Source organism: Aedes albopictus, chromosome 1 (genome assembly GCF_035046485.1).
Source record: "Aedes albopictus strain Foshan chromosome 1, AalbF5, whole genome shotgun sequence".
Taxonomy (NCBI): domain Eukaryota; kingdom Metazoa; phylum Arthropoda; class Insecta; order Diptera; family Culicidae; genus Aedes; species Aedes albopictus.
The window spans coordinates 110,011,722-110,024,087 of NC_085136.1; the positions used below are offsets into that span (position 1 = coordinate 110,011,722).

The 12,366-nt window shown below is 42.6% G+C and overlaps 1 protein-coding gene across 2 annotated transcripts in view; it reads left to right on the forward strand.

The window, feature by feature from the left end:
- LOC109433005 (MAL-like protein) overlaps positions 1 to 12,366 on the forward strand; it is a 141,596-nt gene that overhangs the window by 97,477 nt on the left and 31,753 nt on the right. The gene's annotated exons all lie outside the window — the stretch shown is intronic.

Consider the following 12,366-nt stretch of genomic DNA (forward strand, 5'->3'; position numbering starts at 1 on the left):
GACTTCCCAGTCGTAAAGCACCCTGTTCCCTTGATCAGCCAACTCGTTTCCCGCCCAATCATTTTGGGAAAACTTTTACCCTCCCCTAAAAGGGTCTCACCAGGTCGGGCAACCTTAAAAACGGTAAATGGTCTCCGTAAGGAGTGGCGCTTAAGCCATTTAACTATCATCCGGGAAACTCGTAAGGCTGTCGGTTTACATTTGGCGCCCAACAGAATTGGCAAAAACTGATACTCTTTTGTGGTCATACTGTATATAAATATATAAAAACTTGTTATTTTTCTGGTGAGCAAATTGATTTGAATTGTTGAAGTGAAGAATTTTTTTAGTTTCATAATAATTTAGTATAATTTTGTTTTTTCCCTCATTTTCATTTTTTTCTTTTTTTTTATTCTCATTGCTTAGTATATTTTTTCATATTATTTTGTTTTTTCGAATTGTTGAATTTGTTTAAATTTGCTTTGAACATACGGTACATCAATCCTTACTGGATAAAGGTAGATTTTGGTATAAAAATTAGTTGAATAAATAATTAAAATGGATAAATTACCCTATGCTGAACATTTAAACCAAGAGGAGGTCGATTACGAACATTCGAGGTGAATTAGGAGAAGAAATTGGTGAAGTTGATCTTGCAAGTAAGCAAAGGCATTTGAGGACCTTGTTCAAGTCCGATTCAAAAAACATGAAAAATTATCCGTCGTCGTATAATATTATGGAAGAATATGATTACATAGACGGTAGATTAACGGATCTAGTGAAAGCTCTTAAACGAGGGTTTGAGCAGCGATATGTTTCACGTTTGCTACATTATTACTATCGTGCTAAAAGATGCCTTTCAGAAAATCCGGAAGAGAATAAATTAAAAAGGGATTTGATTCGTCGTATAGGGGAGTGTATGAAAGAGTATAAGGTAGGACCACCAGCATCTCCAACTGTGCAACAAATAAATAGCATGTTGAACGAAGCGGATAGGGTTGACTTAGCACAAGCGCTTCCAACTGAGACAGTTAAATCTCCTTTTGGTCGAGTAGCAGAAAAGAAACAAACTACAAGTACGCCTGAGGGTACGCCCAAGTATACAGGAACAACACCAAAGATTCAAGGTGGAGAATTTGGGAATGCTGCTCTTAGCAAATCAGCAGAGGTTGGAAATGAGGATGAGGATCGAAAGGTAATGCAGCAGAAAATAGACCACTTAGAGCGTATGCTTGAAAGCGTAACTAAGCTGTTGTTAGAGCGGGAGTCACATGAAGTCCATCAGGAAAGGAACCAGAAAAATGAACGTTCGGTAGGGAAATTGCACAACTCTGGGTTGTTCACACGACCCAATTCAGGCTCTAGCGACGAGGAAGATAACCTTAGACATCTGAAGAGCAACAGACATTACGCCGTAGCTCGCGATCAACAACAAGGAACAAGGAACTCGGGACGATTCCAGGACCATTACGAGTCAGAGGACGGACGGGAATCGCGGGTGAGTGAAGGAAGTAGGAGAAGTGTAGGAAGGCGGATAAATCGGGTGGAACGTAGACGGGAAGATGGGATCAGGGATCACATTAATCGCGTTGAGAAATGGAAGTTGAGATTTTCAGGTGACTCAAGGTCAGTCACAGTCGAAAATTTTTTATACAAGCTGAAGAAAATTGCGGAACGAGAGGGTGTTTCAGATCAACAACTGTTGAGGGATATCCATCTTCTCCTGGAAGGTCCGGCGTCCGATTGGTTTTTTACCTTCGTGGACGAACTGAATGATTGGGAAACTTTTGAGAGGCTAATTAAGTATCGCTTCGGGAACCCGAACCAGGACCAGGGCATCAGGCAGAAGATACACGATCGGAAGCAGTTACGTGGCGAATCTTTCATCGCGTTTGTAACCGAAATTGAAAAACTAAATCGGATGCTATCAAAACCGTTGTCTAACATAAGGAAGTTCGAAGTCATCTGGGATAATATGCGCCAACACTATCGATCCAAAATCTCTATTGTTGACGTTCAAGATCTACAGCAACTGGTTAAACTCAACCACAGAATCGACGCAGCGGATCCGAATCTCCATCAGATGGGTGAACCGAGACGGTCGGTAAATGCGGTGGAGGCGGAGGAATCCGACCATGATAGCGATGAATCGGCTACGATCAACAGTATGCGACCACGTCAGACAAAACCGAACAAACCTTCGACACCACAACATCAATTCCAACAATCGCGAGGAACCAGTCAACCAACAGCGGATAACATGGATTCGACAGCCCAGCGAAATTGTTGGAACTGCCAGCAACCAGGTCACAGCTGGAGAGAATGCAGGAAACCGAAGGTAATCTTCTGTTATGGCTGCGGGAATTTAGGACGCACAATTCGTTGCTGTGAGCGATGCTCAGCAACAAATCGATTTTCTACCGATCAGGGAAACTAAACAAGGGAGTTGGTAGTGGGAATCGCACCACCCCTGAAGCGACACAGGTTCCCAAATCAAAGACAACATTAACTGATTTTGATCCTCTAAGCAGAATACACCATATACGAGTCAGCATAACAAAATGTCCACATATCCGGGTTAGAGTATTCGAGACGGAAATGGAAGCGCTATTGGACTCTGGAGCCGGGGTAAGCGTAATTAATTCACCAGAGTTAGCGGAATTGTATGGGTTGAGAATTCTTCCAGCTTCGGTGCGAGTGAGCACAGCAGATGGAACGGAATACAAGTGCTTAGGTTACTTGAATATTCCTTTCTCGTATAAGGGTATAACTAAGGTGGTACCCACTATTATCGTTCCTCAAATATCGAGATCACTCATTCTAGGGGCAGATTTTTGGGAATCGTTCGGCATTAAGCCCATGATCGATGTCGGCAACGGTCCCGAGAAGATTGAGACCCTAGATGCATCTGACCGAGCGCATATTGTCTTCAACATCGAACCGACGACTGAATTACCGAAAGTGGACGAAAAGGAACCGGACGAAACCCTGGATATACCGGCTTTCGACGTACCTCCAGAACCAGTTCCAGATAATATAGAAACAGAACATGAACTATTAGAAAGCGACAGACAAAAACTGATCGAAACGATCAAACTATTTGAATTCACAGCACCTGGAAAACTAGGACGAACAGACCTCATTCAACATGAGATCATTCTCAAAGAGGACGCTAAGCCTAGAAACCAACCGGTGTACAAATGCTCACCTTTCATTCAGAAAGAAATCGACGATGAGATTGAGCGTTTTAAACAACTGGATGCGATTGAAGAATGTTTTAGTGAATGGACCAACCCTCTTGTACCGGTGCGAAAGTCCAACGGTAAGATTAGAGTCTGTCTAGACTCGCGGCGCATCAATGCCATGACAGTAAAAGATGCATACCCCATGCAAAATATGCAAGATATTTTTCACAGGCTAGGCCATGCAAAATACTATTCAATCATCGACTTAAAAGATGCGTATTTTCAAATACCATTAAAAGAGGAATGCAGAAACTACACCGCATTCCGCACATCAAAAGGCCTGTTTCGATTTAAGGTATGCCCGTTCGGGCTCACAAACGCGCCATTTACGATGTGCCGTTTGATGAACAAAGTCATTGGATTCGATCTGCAGCCTTTTGTATTTGTTTATCTCGATGACATCGTTATCGCCACTGAAAGTCTAGACGAACACCTCCGGTTACTTGGCATCGTCGCAGAACGTCTCAGGAAAGCTCAGCTTACAATTTCCTTAGAAAAATCACGTTTTTGCAGGAAAAAAGTTATGTACCTAGGTTATCTTTTGACGGAAAGGGGAGTTTCCATTGACCGTTCGAGAATCCAGCCCATTCTGGATTACGCCCGGCCAAAATCTGTTAAGGACATTAGAAGACTAATGGGTCTAGCTGGTTTCTACCAGAGATTCATTCAAGAATACAGCAGAATCACAGCGCCGATAACGGACTTGTTGAAAAAGGAGAAGAAGAAGTTTACGTGGACCGAGGAGGCAGAGGTCGCTTTTACGGAACTCAAGTCAGTGCTAACCTCAGCGCCAATTTTGGCGAACCCCGACTTCACCAAACCTTTCGTCATTGAATCCGATGCTTCAGAAAACGCAGTGGGAGCTGCCTTAGTTCAGAACCAAGAAGGCGAAACTAGGGTAGTCGGATATTTTAGCAAAAAGCTTAGCTCTACTCAGAGAAAGTACTCCGCAGTGGAGAAAGAATGCTTAGGCGTTCTGTTAGCGATCGATAATTTCCGTCATTACGTGGAAGGGACGAGATTTAAGGTAGTCACGGACGCAAGAAGCTTACTGTGGCTATTTAAGATAGGAGCAGAATCGGGAAACTCGAAGCTGTTGCGCTGGGCCCTCCGTATTCAATCATACGACATCGAGCTAGAATATCGTAAAGGCAAAAATAATATAACGGCAGACTGCCTGTCAAGATCGATCGAGTCGTTAATGGTTGTTCAACCGGACCCAAATTACGAAGAACTTGCGGCAAACATCCAGGCCGATCCCGTACGTCACGGCGAGTATCGGGTGATAGATGGACAGATTTTTAAATACGTTAAGAACTCCAGTCGTCAGAAGGATCCACGATTCTTATGGAAGCGTCTACCGACAGATGCGGAAAGGGTCCCTATCGTTCGACAGGAACATGAAAAAGCCCACTTTGGGTTCGAGAAAACAGTTGCGGCGGTCAAAGAGCGATTCTTTTGGCCAAGGATGAATCAACAAATTAGGAAAATTTGCAGAGAATGTTTAACTTGCCAAACGAGCAAGTCAGGGAACAAAAATGTGACCCCTCCAATGGGTTCCCAAAAACCAGTGGAATATCCCTGGCAATTTGTCACACTGGACTTTATAGGGCCACTACCGGTATCGGGAAAGAAGCGAAGCACTTGCTTATTGGTAGCGACGGACGTTTTTAGTAAGTTTGTGCTTGTCCAGCCATTTCGGGAAGCGAAAGCGGAACCACTTATCGAATTCGTTGAGAATATGATCTTCAGGTTATTTGGAGTCCCTGAGATCATACTCACAGACAACGGTACACAATTTGTATCGAAAGCGTTCAAAGCCCTACTGCAGGAATACAACGTAAACCACTGGTTGACTCCTGCCTATCACCCGCAGGTAAACAACACAGAGCGGGTGAATAGGGTCATCACCACAGCTATTAGAGCGACCCTGAAGAAGGAGCATAAACATTGGGCTGATGACATCCAGGCGATTGCGAATGCAATCCGCACAGCGGTCCACGACTCTACAAAATATAGTCCCTATTTTGTCGTATTTGGTCGAAATCAAGTTTCGGATGGAAGGGAATACGCCCAAATGCGGGACTTCACCAAAGCTGACCAAAAGGATGAGACAGAGATAGCTGCGTCAAGGAAAAAACTGTTTGAGGAAGTTAAAGCGAACCTTGCGGCAGCCTATCGAAGGCATGAAAGAAGCTACAATCTGCGTTCAAATGCTAGTTGCCCACGTTACGTTGCTGGAGAGAGGGTTCTCAAGAAAACATTTGATTTGTCAGATAAGGGGAAAGGTTTCTGTAAGAAACTCGCCCCTAAATTTGAACCCTGTGTGATACGGAAAGTCCTGGGCACCCACACGTATGAGCTTGAAGATAATGCAGGAAAACGGATTGGGGTATTTTATGCCGACCAGCTTAAAAAGCTGAATGTATCGTCTCATCCAAACTAAAAATATTTACCTTAAGCTATGTGCCTCTTCAAGAGCAACAATGATTACGATGAGTACGAAATCCAAACAAAACACCTACGGGGCAAATTTTCTTCGAAAAGGAGTCGAAACCGATCAAGGAAAATGGTAGGGTAAAGTTGTTGGCATTGTTCATCAGCTTGTGATGACACCCGTCAACAACAGTATACTCCATGAAGGCAAGAAAGAGCCGGGGCGATGACCTGTCCTAAGTAGTGGATCACCACGACGGCATAAAGCGAGCACCGGTGATGATTTCTTTAATTTTAGTAGTGGAGGTCTAAAAGGGATGAGCAAGTGATGAACAACAACCTGACCAAGAGTACTTGAGAGGAAACTCCGAAATCGACAAAAGTTTTCAAAATTTAACAAGCTATGTACAATCTCAATCGAGTGACAATGAGGACAAGTCCCCTAAAAAGACCAACTACGGGTAGACACAATTTTCGTCCAAATCGGACATGAAACGAAGCGTTTCACTGTAAATATTCCCTTGTAAATATCCCTTTGTAAATAGTTAGATTAGTTAGTTAGTATAAGTCCTACGCTTCGCCCTGAATTATAGCTAGATTAGTACTTAGATTAGGTTAGTTAATATGAATGAATTCACTCACGATTTTCCTTGGATTTCCTTAGTTTTAGTCCATTTTTTTCGAAGAAATTCATCAGTTCCGTCATTATGGCATCTCATCCTTCGATTGTGGGTTTTTTTTGTACCTAAAAGTCGAATGGTGGCATTAGTAATTTTCTTTTAAAAGTGAGTTTTGATAATTAGAACAATAATTTACCTTTTTCATTAGTCGAATCTCCTCTCCCAGTTGAACTCGATGCATTTTTCGTTGATTTTATTTAATTTTCTGCATTATCGTCAGTTTGTTTTCAGTTCCAATCCTTCTTCCATAGTAGTTCTGCTTTACCGGCTTCCGAACATCGTTTGTTTTGGTCGTTTTTTTTCTCCATCCATTCATCCAATCATCATTTGTTCGTAGTTTTTCCTCCCGTGCGATCCGTGGCGTCCGCTTTCCGGAACCGTATTGGAGCGTGCTTCTTCCGCAATAACTTCCAGTCCAATTATCCCCAGCCAGGTTCTTTCCGTCCACAACAGTTCAAGTTGGTGGCTGCACCGCCCCCGCGAGCGGCAGCTGCGAACGAAATAGAAAAACACGAAAATACGCATTTAACTCAACACCCACCAAAGAACGATAAATTTTCTCTTCCCTCCGATATTGGCACAGCACTAAAACACAGTTTCACCCGTTTTTCATCACTTTTTCGACCGTTTTCAACCGAATTTCACTACATTTTCCGATATTTTTCCGTACCGCGACGATTTTGTTCCGCGACGAACTGTCAAACTTTGTTTTGGTTCTCGCGAAGGGTGCACGACGTTGGCATGAGTGAGTGACTAGGTATGAATGAAATGAATGCATGGATGAATGTTTCGCGTATACGAGGGGTGCTTGAATGGAAAATTTTTGTGTTTCATGTTTAAAGAATAATTTCGTTATCGGTGTTAAACACTGATGGTCAGAAATGTTCTAGCGTTTACGTTTTTGAGTTTCAATGATATGGATGATAGTTTTCGGATAGATTTCTGGGTAATTGTCCGTAAATTGAAACAGACCCCACTTTCAAGGTAAAGTCTATTGTATCCGCAATTCTTGGGGAAAGCCTGAGGTTGGATGCAGATATTCTTTGCCAGTTTATTTTTCACTACGGTGATAGTTACCGAGAATTCTCACTCGTTGCTTGGTTGATATACCGAGGTTGGTGAAGATTTCTTTTTAAGTTTATGTCTGTTTGTCATGATTTTTTTTTAAATTTTTCGCTATATTTTGATGATTTTGTTTTCTTGATTTTTTTGAGTAAGAATGTGCTGCCAACGATCTGACCGATAATTTCCGTTTGTTTATTTGCTTGATCAAGACCAATATTTCCAAACCAGTACTTTTTTTTGTATATAGTTTTTCCTGTAAATAGTTTGTAAAGTTTTTTTTAGTAATTGTATTTTATTTTCTCTTGAATTTCTGCTGGAGACCGGAGTTGAAAAACGCTGATGGTCAGTAGCAGACGCAGTCAACGGATTGTGCTCTGAAAATTGAGGAAGAGTCTTTCGAGACGATGAAACCATATGACCCCAGAAGTTAAGAGATTATAAAATCAAACAAATGACCTTCGAAAATTTGATTGAGTATCGAAAATCCATTTTCGTTATCAATCAAATTTTCGAAAATTTAGTAAGGAATGATGTAACAGTACCATGAATTAATTGAAATAAAAGTTGTACAGACCACCAGAGATAAATAAATTGCTATTGAATTACCCCTTGAAATCAGTATTTGAATCGAGATTTGAATTTGAGTAACTGAGTAGCGTAGAACTCACTGAGCTCCCTTGCCACACACCGCAGACCACAAACTAAATGAGTTCCTGAGAGATCTCTGGCGCCAAATTAGAAACCTTTAGCCAAGCGACCATGTGATGATCTACGGGCATCGACCTGTCCAAGTTCTTTTCAAGTATCGTTGACCCGACCTGCCTTTGAATATCTTCGGGTGGGCAATGAATTGGAAGCTCGGATCAACTTTGGGGAAAGGGGATGCTTTCTCCCGACAATTCAGGATTTTGGTGTGCGTGAAGGCGAATTTTAGTTCTTCGCGAAATTAACTTCGTTAATTTCACGTAATATCCGGGGACGAATATTTTTAGAACTCGCGCTTTATCTGAGGACCTTGAGACTTTACTCGATCACTTCGTTCAGGTCCGCGGAAGAGTCGAGAACGGTCCGAGCAGTAATTCGCGCCGTGGTGTGTTCAAGAAGGTGAACTTAGTAAAGTGTGAAAGTGCTTCAAGATTTGCTAATTTAGATTATCCCATTTAATTTCCCTCTACACAGTTAGTTTAGCTAGGCAGATAGTGCATAGTGCGATTTTGGCGGTTTTCTGGTGCGAGCGTAGACTTGCGGATAAAGCGGTAAGGCATATGTGCATAGTAGTATCACGTGCGGTGTTCAATACCCGGCATTGGTGTCTTTTTGTTAGATTTGTGGCAAGTTGCGGAAGCCCGGCACACCACCACCCCCACGTTTTAAGAACGACCGTTTTCGTCCCGCCTTCCTGCTACGAAGACGTGTACCCGGCGGTACACGTGGCCGGAGAGGGCAGCGCACGTTATTCCCGCGCCCTAGGCAGGGCAGTAGCAACGGGTCTGGCTTTGAGCCGGCCATTTCCATCAACGAGAGTGTCCCGAGTGGAAACCTACGTCCAAAAAGTTTTTGCGATCGGATTCGATCCGGCGACGACCAGCGTGGCAAGCACGACCGAGTCCACTACACCACCGGCGGTGACGATCGTCGGTGCGACGGCCGTACCCCGTCGAGAAGACCACAGATCCCCGTGGGAGGCGCCGTTTGAGAACGGCCACAGCAGCATAGTCGAGTAGGAGATTCCCACCAGGAGTCAACGGGAGAGCGCGTGTTGCACGCGCGCAGAATTGCACCGTAGCCGCAAATGCCCCCACGAAGTACAGCGTACAAACTGTAAGTAGCATGCATGCTTTTCTTTTCCCATGCGCATGGTGAGATCTTGCCCTAGCCTTAGCCAATCTAGCTAGCGTGGCCGCTGCAAATTAGCCTCTACCGTTAGCCATACGCGTAAGCGCCCGGCAGTAGGCTGCACTGCAGCATAAAATTTGACTTGCCCTTGGCAAATGAACACCGCACCGCACATTTTTTGAGTACCGCACAAATGAACTTGAGCTAGTGAGTGAGAGGGGAATGAAGTAGAATAGGCCTAGAATAAGTACACGTGAATTCGATGTCGATAAAGCAGGAGTGTAAATATAGATAAGATGCTGAATTGGTTCCAATAAATGGGTTTTAGTTACACTGCAACACCAATGTATTTGAACACTAATGGGAGAAGTCTGAAGCGGTAGATTTAGAGGCATTTTCGCATTTTCGGTCGTTTTTGGTTCTTTTTAAGTAATTTTTCTGGGGAGGTTGGCCCTGTTAACCAACCAAGGATATTCTCCTTTCTTTTGTGGCCGAATTGAATATTTGAAGTAAAGTCTTCCAGTGATGATAACCATCGCGAAACCCATTTTTGTCCTCGGCGGAAATCACCTTGCCGCACATTAATTTCTAGTTTTTCCACGACTTCCCAGTCGTAAAGCACCCTGTTCCCTTGATCAGCCAACTCGTTTCCCGCCCAATCATTTTGGGAAAACTTTTACCCTCCCCTAAAAGGGTCTCACCAGGTCGGGCAACCTTAAAAACGGTAAATGGTCTCCGTAAGGAGTGGCGCTTAAGCCATTTAACTATCATCCGGGAAACTCGTAAGGCTGTCGGGTTACACCCTAAAGTAACGACTTGAGGAGCTCCTGAAGGAACTACTGGGAGAATTTCAGGAGCATAACAAAAAAACTGGGGAATTCCCAGAAGAAACTATTTAAGGAACGAGGATGAATTCCACAACGAACTTGTGTAGGCAGGGTTGATAATAGTCATCGGAGCTGAAGCAGAATCACCAACGACTACGGGTAACGGCCAGTTTGCTGGCCGCGACGAAAAAGTTTTGCTGTTTCTTTTTATTGTCATTTTCGTTGAGTTGCTTGCACCGGACAGGGCGGACGAACGAATAATCAGACTCATTGTAATAGCTGATCAGAAAAAAATGCTAAAATTAAACATGCCTTCTTTCAGAATCGAACCAAAAACCTTCGGATTGGCAGCACAACAAGCATACAAACAGAGCCAATTCAACAGCTCCGACTGACCGAGGCTAAAGAGGATTTTTTTTATTACCGAACAGTTTGGGCCGAAGGGTCTCCGATTTCAATGAAAATTTCCCAGAGCTAGAGGTCGTGGATATATAAACATATTTGGAATTCAACAAAATTATAGTGGACTATTTTCCCGGAAAACGCTAGATGAAGATTCACGATTTTCCAAAATTTTCTAAAACACCCCAAAATTTAAAAAATCATTTAATTTATTTAACCTTTTTGCTCTTTTCAACCTTTTGTCCATTCGACCTTTTGTCCATTCGACCTTTTATCTATTCGACCTTTTGTCAATTCGACCTTTTGTCCATTCGACCTTTTGTCCTTCGACCTTATGTGTTTCGACCTTTTGTCATAGATTCAACATATTGACTTTATTTTTTCAATACCTTCAAACTAGACCTAGTTTTATTATTTAAGCAAAAATAAAGTTGATTTCATAGAATACTTTGATTTTTATTCCATGTCAAAGTTGAACCGGGTGATTTTGTATACCTGGGGTCCATTTGGACCCTAAATTGAATTCTCTATATCCTTTGATTCTAATGTTTTAGAATATTCGGCAAGTTTGTTCGGCAAGTCATGCACCATCTGGCGGAGAATTGATTAATTCGAAATTTTCTTACTAGATGGCGCTATATGGCATAAACAATTTAGTAATATATTGTCTTGAAACGAAATTATCGGAAGATCTAGAGCATAGCTTCCCAACCTTCGTTTCGCGACCCCCCAACCGCTTGCAGGCACGCTTCGATTGTTTTACGAAAAGCGCAGTGACGACAGCCTGGGGGGTCGCGAGAGCCAAGGTTGGGAACCGTGGATCTAGAGCTTGTAGAAGTGTCACGTCTTCGGGAAAGTTGCTCAGTAAGTCGAGCGCTTACAGATAATGGACCGACTGATTCGAAATTCCACCACTAGGTGGTGCTAGTGAGCATGTAAATTTTGTATCTCATATATCACTGGATCCTTATCACTTAGAAAGATGACGCCTTCGAGAAAGTTGTCGTGTCTGTCAATTACTTCCAGATGATGGGCCGTTTGATTTAAAACTTCACACATAGGTGGCGCTAGTGACCATGCAAATTTTACATCTAATATATCTCAAGATCCTGATCACATAGAAAGATGATGTGTTTGGCAAAGTTGTTTCATAGGTCAGGAACTTACAAATGATTCAAAATTTGATTCGGAAATCCACACATAGGTTACGCCACTGAGTATGCTAATTTAATACTTCAAATATTCCAGGGTCCTAAAAACTCTCTTACCGCCTCTACTATCGTCAGCAAAGATGTTTGGTATGTCAAGATTTTACAGATAACCTCGAACCTCTGTCACTAGATGACGCTAGTAAGCATACATATTTTAAATCATTTTTATGTCAGGATTCAGATTATTTAGTAAAATTGAAGATTCTGCAAATAAGTTGCAAGAACTTATAAATGATGAGTCGTTTGACTCTGAATTTTGCTCATAGGTGGCGTCAGTGGGCATGCAATTTGTATATGTATCTTATATAGCACAATAAGAGCCTGCAAGTCATAATCCCAGTGTACAGTTTCTGCGCGCACTCAGAAAAAGAAACACCACTCAGTGCACACGCAGAGTGTTCACAGGGGGCTGTTCAAATATTTTGATAAACCAAACACATACCAGTGGATCCCAAAAAAAAGCAAAGAGACATCACATCTTGTGATATCAGAGACAAACGGACACAACAATAACACAATTTCCCACCCATATATCTCAGGGTTTCAATTACTTGGAGTCGAGTGTTGGTGTACTCGGCAATACTATTAAGCTGGTCGAGGACTAACAGTTGATAGGCCATTTTATTCGAAATTTCACTAAGAGGTGGCGCTAAAGAGCCTATATATTTTTTTAATCTCAGGACGC